This window comes from Alexandromys fortis, unplaced genomic scaffold, assembly GCF_014885135.2.
Source record: "Alexandromys fortis isolate MF-2015 unplaced genomic scaffold, M_Fortis_MF-2015_v1.1 scaffold_59, whole genome shotgun sequence".
NCBI classification, from domain to species: domain Eukaryota; kingdom Metazoa; phylum Chordata; class Mammalia; order Rodentia; family Cricetidae; genus Alexandromys; species Alexandromys fortis.
Genome location: NW_026067943.1, coordinates 3233164 through 3244032, shown reverse-complemented (window position 1 = coordinate 3244032; position 10869 = coordinate 3233164).

Here is a 10869-nt window from a genome sequence, read left to right as displayed (position 1 = left end):
AACTTTTCATATCTCTTCATCTTTAGTCCAGTGAAAACAGGTGACCCTGAGGCACAGCCAGACTCTCAAGTGCCTTTGGGCTCATCAGAGACGGGTTACATAATACAAGTTCTTGATTGGAACTTGAGAAAATATCAACTCCATTGGCCAGTCAATGGTGCTGTACTGTAAGTGGCTACTCATTTGAACGAGTGACCTCATTTCCCAGCTCCTCTGGGCAGGAGAGAACTTACCACTGTCAGGGCTAGAGAGCAGCTTCTGGAGGATAGGGAGATCAAGGTGCCCAGGAGTCCTCTGTCCAGGGAAGGACAGGGTGCCGTTTCTGAACCAAGAGGTGATGTGATTGCATGTTAAGTGCTGTAGCCAAGAACAAGTGACTCTTGACTCTAATTAAACAGCCCTGATTTCTCTTTGCCTGTGAAAGTGTTGCCTCTGTGGGTTCTGAGAGCTTTCTGCCAACAGAAGTGCCTGTCTTAGAACAGGGCCGGAGGGGCTCAAGGTGAAAGAGATGTTAACCTTTGCCCTCTAAGAACTCATAAGGAAGGTCTATGGTTGTAGTCCAGTCGTGGTATGTCAGTATACATTGTCCCCAACACACACACACACACAGAGAGAGAGAGAGAGAGAGAGAGAGAGAGAGAGAGAGAGAGAGAGAGAGAGAGAGAGAGAGCTCTTTGAGAGAAATCTGCTTATTTTCTTATCTATATGAGTGTTTGGCCTGCATCTAGGTCCCTGTACCACATGGGCGCAGTGCCTGCAGAAGCCAGAAGAGGGCGATGGATCCCCTCAAATTGGAGTTATAGCCAGTTGTGAGCCACCACATGGGTGCTAGAAACCAAACCCAGGTCCTCCACAAGAACACCAGTGCTCTTAACCCACTGAATGTCTCTACAGACCCAAGAAAGATATTTTTGAGGTCACAGAAACTCTGTGAATCTGAGACCCAAAAGGCGGGGTGACTTGTGAGCCATCTCAGAAGCAATCTTGACAGTGGTGACAAGGGATTGACAGGAGTTGCTGCTGGGGTAGGTGAGTAACCACTGTGGTGAATGTTGGGTGGGAGTGGAAGGGGCAGCGTGGGGTTCATGATCTATTCATAGAGTGCTAAGCAATAAAGGAACAAAGTTCTGGCACTACAGCACAGCTGATCTCTGAAACAGAGTCCCGTCTCAATAAATCAGTGCCTCTACCCTTCTGTGTGTGCTAAGGATAGAACCGAGGACCACTGAACTCTGTGTTCAGCCCTTCGAAAGTTTTTTCTTTTCCTTTTTTTGTTTGGTTGGTTTTGTTTTGTTTGGGGGCCTTATTGTATAGCCCTGGCGGCCTTGGAATTCACTATGTATTCCAATCTAGCCTTGAATTCACAGAGATGCATCACTCGTGAGTGCTAGGATTAAAGATGTGTACCACCACACTCAGCACCAGCCCTTCCCATGCTTTAATGCATTCTCCAGAATTAGCAGATAAAGGTAGAGTAGTGATTGCCAGGACTTGGGGAAAGGAGGATGGGAAATGACTCCTAAAAGGTCCAGTTTTCTTCGCAGGGTAATGTGCCTTATCATCAACTGTGGTAAATGCCTAAGGAAATCAACTTAAACAGAAGAGTTTTATTTGGACTCTCAGTTTTGGAGGTTTCGCTCTGTGGTTGGTTGTCTATGGTTTCTGGGTCTGTTGGGAATCAGGAAAAGCTGAGGAAGCGCTGCTCAGAGAACAGCTGCCGGAGCGTGCAGGATAGGAATTCCCCCACCCCGAGACAAGGTTCTCTGTAGCTTTGGTGCCTGTCCTGGTGCTCTTATAGACCAGGATGGCTTCGAATTCACAGAGGTCTGCCTGCCTCAGCCTCCCGAGTGCTGGGATTAAAGGCGTGCTCCACCAATGACCAGCCAGGATAGGGCTCTTGATGCTGTGAAGGGCATGCCCCACTGACCTAGCTTTCTTCCACAAAATCCATCTTAAAAGTTACATCACCTCACAGTAGTGGCACAAACTGGGGACCAAGCCTTCCACACATAGACCTTTGGGGAAGCTCCAGAGTGATAAAATATTCTAAAGCTGGATATGACAGAAGCGAGGGGACCCTGTGGACGTGTCTAGGATGTGTGTGGCTTTATTCCATTCAGCAGAGATGGTCCCCACAGCGGGTTACACAGAGCACACAGGCTTGACTATGACACACTTAGGTAACTTAGGGCTACAGATGTACCTTGGTTTGTAAAGTGCTTGCCTAACATGCAGGAGGGTCCTGGGTTCAATCCGCAGGCAGAGACAGTGGATTTCTGAATTAGACCAGCCTGATCTACAGAGCGAGTTCTAGGACAGCCAGGTCCACACAGAGAAACCCTGTCTCAACAAAACAAAAACCACAGGACGAAAGGAGAAAGGACCACAAGCCCCAGCGTTTGCCATCAAGACCTCCCATGATTGTAACCATGAGAGGACCTTTTAGGTATTCCAGATGAAGAATAGCAGAGATTCTCGTGACTCCTACTGCGGATGCCTCAGAGGAGCCAGAATGTCCTCACTTCTCTGCTTTACCCCCTAGGGGTTCCACCTAGCCCTGCCTCCCTGCTCCCTTCCAGCTTCTCAGCCCCTCTGCTTCCAAGAGTCAGTACAGGCAGATGAGCAAGCCTCAAAGCCCTGGACCCTCTTCCAAAGATGAGGATTGGCCTTGGTCTCTGTGTTGTTTGTTTTTCAAGACAGGGTTTCTCTGTAACATTGGAGCCTGTCCAGGCACCCACTCTGTAGACCAGGCTGACCTTGAACTCAAAGCTCTGCCTGCTTCTGCCTCCTGAGTGCTGGGATTAAAGGCTGTGCCACTGCGCTACCTACCATCTCCTGGCTGGCCTTGATCTCTGTTACAGGAATAATACATTGATCAAAAGCAGCTTGGGGAGTGTGGTTGTCAACTTGTCTACATCTGGAATTAACTAAAACCCAAGCAGCTGGGTACATCTGTGAGAGTTTTTTTCAATGAATCATTTCAGGCTGGGCAGTGGTGGCACACACCTTTAATCCCAGTGTACCAGGAGGCAGAGGTCTGTGCATCTCTGTGAGTTCAAGGCCAGGCTGATCTACAATTAAGTTTTCCAGAACAACCAGAGCTATTGAGCAGGGAAACCCTGTCTTGGAAGGGAAGGAGGGAGGGAGGGAGGGAGGGAGGGAGGGAAGGAAATCATTGTAACTGGGCAGACACACTTCTAATCTGGATCTTTGAAGTGAGATGACACCGTTAATGCAGATCTTTTAAGGAGAACAGATGCACCTATAATCTTGGGCCACACCTTTTGGTGGCAACCTACATCGTGTACTTGCATCTCCTGAAGACCAGCTGAGACATACAGCCTCCTGGACTGAACAACTATAGGATTCTTGGATTTTTGTGGTATATGTTATATGTATGTGTTTTTGTGTATCATTTATCCATTATGTGTTATATCGATATTCATTCTATATATAAAATGAATGTTTCTCAAGAGAACCCTGGCTAATACAAGGAAGGAAGGGATTATTTGGTTTACAGGGTAGATCATAGAGGGAAACTAAGGCAGGAACTGAAGCGTAGACCGTGGAGGAGTGCTGCTTCCTGGCTCGCTCCTGCTGGCTTGCTGGCTTATACAACCCAGGCCCACCTGCTCAGGGACAGCACTACCCACAGTGGGCTGGGCCCTCCCACACCAACCAGCAATCTAGGAACTTCTCACAGACCAGTGTGGTGGAAGCAGTTTGAAATTTGCTCTTCTCGGGTATGTCTAGGTTTGTGTCAAATTGATAAATCCTAAATAAAGTGTTCCAGGGTCTCATTCCATGCATGTGTGCATGTCCACCTCTGCACAGACATGCAGTCTGTGAACCGAACCTAAGGCCTCACACGTGCTCAGCACATGCTCCGCCACCACCACTATATCCCCAATCACTTCATGTCTTCAACCTGCTCAAGCAGCCTGCCCTTCACAGCGTCAAGACCCCCATCCTGCCCTCTCTGCTTCCTGGCAGCTGTTCTCTGAGCAGCTCTTGTAATGGTAAAAGTAAAATGCTGCAGGTTCCCTGCTGGGAGCCGATTTGAGTGGCCACCATTACAAGATGGCATTTGGCCCCGGCCTCGCTTGATAAATAACTCCATATTAGGCAATGCAGTGAAACCGCCGCTCACATATGTGCTTAGGGCCAATTCCGTGGCCAGGAGCATCGGCAGGCACGCATCAGCCAATTCAGGCACGATTCGCTTCCATAATAAAGGTTGCAGTTCTTCCACCAGAAAATAGGGTGAGTTGTTGTGATCTAGCTGCCCACACTCCCCCTGACCGGCAGGGGAACATCCTTGTGGTCTGTAATTGACAAGGAGGTTTGTTTTCTTTCTGGCAGGTGGGTCTCCAGAGAAGCAGTTAAAGTATCAAAGGTTGCTAGGCAGACTCCCTATATAAGCAGCTACAGCTCAGAGCTCGGGCCCCTTGCTTTCTGCTTTCCCTTCAACCAAGAGGCTCGTCTGGTGGCTGTTCTTTCCTGCTGGTCAGGGAGTTCGCCGCGGTTCCCGAGTGGCTGCAGTGGGCAGCGGTCCATGAGACCATGCCACAGGTCCCCAAGCCGCTGCAGGCAGGGGTTCCTGAGAGCAGCCAGTCCCAGGCAGGGACAACACACAAGACCACACCACAGGTCTCCAAAGGCTGCTGGATCCAGGCAGGGAGCCATGCAGGCTGGTGAGAGACAGATAGGCAGCCATGCAGAGTGAGGTTGGATATTTATTTAGTAGGTTATGAAGGGGAGAAGAGCAGAGAGGTGGGACACACACACAAGCCTTGGCAGATAGGGAGGGGCGTGGCTTGTCTCTTAAAGGGACAGAACAGATCATTACAGCTCTTCCTCAGCCCTTCGTGCCTCCCAATAGGTCCGGAAACCAGAGTCAACCAACCACAGAGCAAAACCTCCAAAACTGAGAGCCCAAATAAAACTTCCCTCTGTTTAAGTTTTCTTAGGCATTTAATCAAAATGATGGCTGAGCCAGTCCTGCCTACCCCCTTTTTTTCTCCTCCTTTTTTTTTAATCATTTTCATCTTTAATGTAATCTGAGACACAAGAGCTGGACTAATAAATTCCCATGTATCTGTTGTGCTTTGATAATTATCAATATTTTGCTAGTCTCACGTGTATCTCCCAATCGCCCAAACCTTTTTGTAGACCAGGCTGGTCTCAAACTCACAAAGATCCTCCTGCCTCTGCCTCCCGAATGCTGGGATTAAAGGTGTGCGCCACCATCACCCAGCAGGGCTAGACTGTTTTAAAAGTAAATCCCATCAGAAGGGCAAGTGAGGCAGGACTACAAGTTCAAAGCCAGCCTGGGCAATTTAATGAGGCAGTGCCTCAAAAATAACTAAAAAAACAAACATGTCAGGAGGACAGTTGGTTTGGGGAACAAGGACTTGTAATACAGCACTTGGGAAGCAGAAGCAGGAGGACTGGAAGTTCAAAGCCAGACTGCTATGTCGTAAGGTTGAAGCCCCCCAGAGCTACATGAGACCCTATCTTTAAAGGGGGGAGAGGTACGCTGAAGCCATGAGGACACACCCAGCATGTGCAAGGCTCTAGATTCAATGTCTAGTACTGCAGTAAACAAACCCCGAGTGGATCATTTCTCACACCTTCCTGTAAGCATCTCTAACAGCTGAAGAATATTTATTTATTTGCCACATGGTCTCCAACACAGTCGATGGGTAATATCTAGGAAATGTCTGTAGTTCCAACACTCAGGTGGAGGCAGGAGGATGGGGAGCTCAGGGCCAGCCTATGCTATATGAAACCCCGCCTCAAAAATACTATAAATCTATAAGGAATGAGTAATAGCTGAGCATGATGAGCCCCACCTGTAATCACAGTTCCTGGGAAGTAGCGGCAGGTAGACAAGATCAAAACCAGCCTGGGCTACATAAGGGACCCTCACTCAACAAAAGAAAAATAGCTCAAAGTTTACAAATGAGTACTGTCACCCAGGAGCCTTTGCTCTTCCTGTTCCTGTGAGCAGCCTGGGGTGACTTGTGAAGCTGGTTCCCTCCTCTCTTGATCCAGAAAATCCTACAAATCCATGCAAATTAAGAGGTTCGAATCTTCAGGTTCACTGTAAGAACACCCGTGAAACTGCCCCCCGGCCACCAGGGACATGCGTATCTAAAAATCCACCAAGTGTCTCAAAGATGTCACTTTAAGCATTGTGTGCCCTTCTGGCGGTGCGATGGTGGAATTGGTAGGTGCTGAAAACAGCAGTTGGGTCTAGGGGAATGGGGATTGGGAGTGAGAAGGAACAGGGCTGGGAAACTTTGGTTTTAAAATGCTGGGCTTAACGACAGCTGACTTTCTTAAAGGATCAGAGTGGCTGGATTAGTACTGTGGGGAAGCTGAAATCTGAGAACGAGTTCAGCCTGCTGTCAGGCTAGTGGATGGACAGCATGCCCTCGGAGATGAGGACAGCTGGCAGGGCGCTGAATCGGCTCCCCAGCCTGCCCCAGCTTCCACCTGTTGTGCCTTTGTTTGCGTTGCCATGCCAGAGCAGCCAGCCAGAGTGACGATGTCAGCCCATGGTTCCCGGCATTGTCTACTCTGGGAGGCTTCTTTCCTGCCAGTTACACCTCCCCGCCTTCTCTGGTCCCTCTTACTTTGGAAGCTTCCAGTGCACAGCTCCCAAAGGTGACCGTCTGCAGCCTTTTCAACAGATATCCCAGTTGGAGGGAGTAGGGCTGCTGTGTTCTTTTCCCCTCCAGAGGATAGGATATTATCCGAGCCTGGCTGTAAAGTCAGTCTTGTGACTTGGTAGTTGCTGTGTGACCTTTACCAAGTGCCTTTACTTTTCTGAGCATCTGCTTACAAGCACAGCGATGCCCAGAGCTGCTGGGAGACCGAAAGAACGGCGCAGGTAGGTGTGTGGCACGTTTGTCACAGACTAAGCGATGGCATCAGCAGTGTCCCCCACCCCCAAAGGCCTCCAGGGCGATGAGGACAGTTTCTAGACTGAGACCATCCCAATGTGCACCTGCAGCCAGAGTTCCCCACTGGCTCCCGCCTCTGTGCCTCAGGTCTCCTCTTTCCCTCCAGCGGTCAGTTTTCATCTTGGCCTCGGGCCAAAGGGAGCAGAATGTCCTGTCTTTATCCGGAGTCTCAATCTTAGAAACCTCATGGGATCAAGCGCCCCACTCCAAAGAGGGCAGCAGTGCCGCAGAGGGGGGCGGGGCAAACACGGCCTGAGGAGGGAAGCCAGGCCTGCGCAGACTGTTCTGTCTGCTCAAGGGGTGGTAACCCTTTAAAAGGCCCACCAGAGAGTTGGGGAGATAGGTCAGTTGTTAAAGCGTATTCCACATAAACACAAGGACCTGACTTTGAGCCGTAGCAGCTATGTAAACAGCCAGGCATGGTAGCAGTTGGCCTAGAATGTCTGCGCTGGGTCGGCGGAGCTAGGTGGATCCCTGGGGTTCACTGAGACCGAGAGATTTTGTCTCAAAAAAGAGTGAGTCTGGGACTAAAGATGGCTCAGCACTTAAAGCATTGGCTGCCCCTGCAAGAGGACCTGGATTCAATTTCCAGCACCCTCATGGCAGCGCTCGAGCCTTTATAATTCCTGTTCCTGGGTATCTTCTGCCCTCTTCTGGCTTCAGAGGGCACTAGGCACGTGTATGATGCACAGACATACACACAGGCAAAACACGCATAATAAATAAAATCAAGGAGTATTGGACAGTGCTGGTGCATGCTTTTAATCCTAGCACTTGGGAAGCAGAGGCAGGAGGATCTGTGAGTCTGAGGCCAACCTAATCCACAGAACAAATTCGAGGACACTCAGGGCTACACAGAGAAACCGTGTCTTGAAAAACCAAGTAAACAAATAAATAAAAACAAAAACAAGGTAAATACCTGAGACTGACCTCTGGCATTTACATGTATATTTGCATGCACACACATATATACAGACACTCACACAAACACACACACACATACACAATACTGTTCCACAGAGATTCACTGGGCAGGCAGTAGGAGAAGAGCCAGAAGCCCTCAGCTACCCTCCCACCCTCATGACTGCCTACCGTCCCACATAGCCTTCCCACAGTGTTCCCCCAAAGGAAATGAGGAGGAATTAAGGAAAGGGAGTAGATCTGGATGCCCCCCCCCAAAAAAAGCCAATTACCTGCTATATAGAGAACCAAGATCTAGATAGCATCAGGCAAGACTAGAACAGCTGTCTCCATCTGACAGCAAGAGGCTGGGTGCTGGGATTGAAGGCGTGCGCCACTACCGCCCGGCAAAAGAAGAACTGTTTTCTTTTGTCCTCTTTCTTCTCTCTCTCTCTCTCTCTCTGTTTTCTTTTTTTTCCTTTCTTTTTAATCACATAGTGTATATTCCTTGAGCACGGAGACCGGAGAAACTGTTGGGTTTGGAATCCAGGGCTGTGACTTCTTGCAGCATCTGCTCTGCCACTAAAGCCATAACCCAAGCTTTTCATTGTTTGTTTGTTTTTTTTGGTTGGTTTTTGGGTGTTTTGAAACAAGATCTATATAACTCTGACTGACCTGGCACTTGATACGTAGACCAGGTCAGCCTCAAATTCATAGAGATCCACCTACCTCTGCCTCCCGAGCTCTGTACTTAAAAAATCATAACTATTAAAAAACGTTTATGAGTGCATTTGTTTATTGAGGGCATGTTCATGCCAGAGAACTCATGTGACAGCCAGAGGACGACTTCTGGGACCTAGTTCGGTTTGTCTTAGGAGCAAACTAAGTCATCAGAGAAGCACATTTATGTGCTGAGCCATCTGCTGGCCTTCCTTTTCTTTTAAAAAATGGTATCCATCATTTTTCTGATTGCAAAAAAAGTACATAGTGTGTGGAATATTGGTGAATAGAAAAGCAAAATTAAATGAAGAGTCACACTCATTACTACGTAGCATCTACAGGGTGGGTAGATGGATGGATGGATGGATGGATGGATATTGACCCAAATCAGATCATCCAGGATCTATCGTCAAGGACCCAGAGCCTCCAGGAATTGGAATGTTCAACACAGTACTGTGTCCAAAAGGGAAAATGACTTCTAAGCCACCTGACTGATTACCCGTCAGTCAGCAGGGGAATATGGAGAATGACTGAATATCAGTGTGCCCAGCCAGGTGGTAGTGATGCACACCTTTAATCCAAGCTCTCTTAATTTTCAGGAATTTTTTTCTAATTAGAACAATATTAGGGAGGCAGAGGCAAGCGGATCTCTGTGAATTCAAGGACAGCCTGATCTACAGAGTGAGTTTCAAGACTGTCAGGGCAACACAGAGAAACCCTGTCTCAAAACAAAAACAAAAACAAACAACAACAACAACAACAACAAAAAGAGTAGGGGGAGAAGAGGATAAAGTGCATTGGGGTTGTGTTAAAATTTCCACACAGATACTGTAGGGCAAACTGTACTAGAAAATAGTATACACAGTGTAATTTCATTCTATTAAAATGCATGCTAAGATAGATGATTGACAGATGATAGATAGATAGATAGATAGATAGATAGATAGATAGATAGATAGATAAATTTTTGTAGCCTGGTTATCCTGGAACTGACTATGAAGACCATGCTGGCCTCAAACACACAGAGGTTCAGTTACCTCTGCCCCTCCCAAGTGCTTGGATTAAAGGTAATCACCACCACAACTGTCCTTAAAAAACTTGAGAAAGGGTCTCTCTGTATTCCAGGCTGGCCTTGAACTTGCTATGTAGCCCAGGCTAGCCTCAAACTGATTATCTTCTTGCTGCTGTTTCTTCTTCTTCTTCTTCTTCTTCTTCTTCTTCTTCTTCTTCTTCTTCTTCTTCTTCTTCTTCTTCTTCTTCTTCTTCCTTCTTCCTTCTTCCTTCTCCTTTCTTCTCCTTCTCCTTCTCCCTCTCTCTCTCCCTCTTTTTCTTCTTCCTCCTAAGTGCTGAGATTGCAAATATGCACCACCACTCCTGGCCATATAGGATCTCTCCTCTCTCTCTCTCTCTCTCTCTCTCTCTCTCTCTCTCTCTCTGTGTGTGTGTGTGTTGAGACAGGGTCTCAGTGGTGTGGCTCAGACTGGCCTTGAACTGGTAATATAGCAAGGATGAGGCTGAACTTCTGGTCCTCCTACCTCAGTCTCCCAAGTGCTGGGAGCATTTGTCTTTATGAGCAAAGGAAACTGTGGTAAAGACTGTGAATACATTGGGGGGGGGGAGTGGGGGAGGGAGAGAACCCAGGCAAGACAACAGTTCTTGGGGGGGGGTTTCTTTGTTGTTTAAATGAAGACAATCAGTCCATACTGCTTTTACAGTTTACATGACCAACATTTAAGTGAATAACAATCCCCAGGAAATGTCTCCTCAGCATTTGTCACGACCACAGACATTCTTGTATGGCCTTTCCTGATTGAATTCCGTGGAATAGTGGCCATTTGCAGGCCTGTTACAGAGTTTGACTCACATTCACAAGGCCCTGAGTTCAATTCCCAGCATTGAGGGATGAAAAAAGAAAATGGTCATGAGTATTAGGAATTATGCCCAGAAGGACTTGGGGCACTTGGTAGTGTCTCTGAGACCCAAACACGTGCAGAGCTCCAGCTCAAACCATGTCTCTGCTAGATTGCCACATATTACCTTGTGGGATGCAAGGTCGGGCCTTTTCCATTTCTTCTGCTAGTGCAAGAGACTGAAGATAAACAAGGTATCTGTGGTAGTTTGAATAAGAACAGCTCCTAGGGCTGGAGAGATGGCTCAGAGGTTAAGAGCATTGCCTGCTCTTCCAAAGGTCCTGAGTTCAATTCCCAGCAACCACATGGTGGCTCACAACCATCTGTAATGGGGTCTGGTGCCCTCTTCTGGCCTGCAGGCATACACA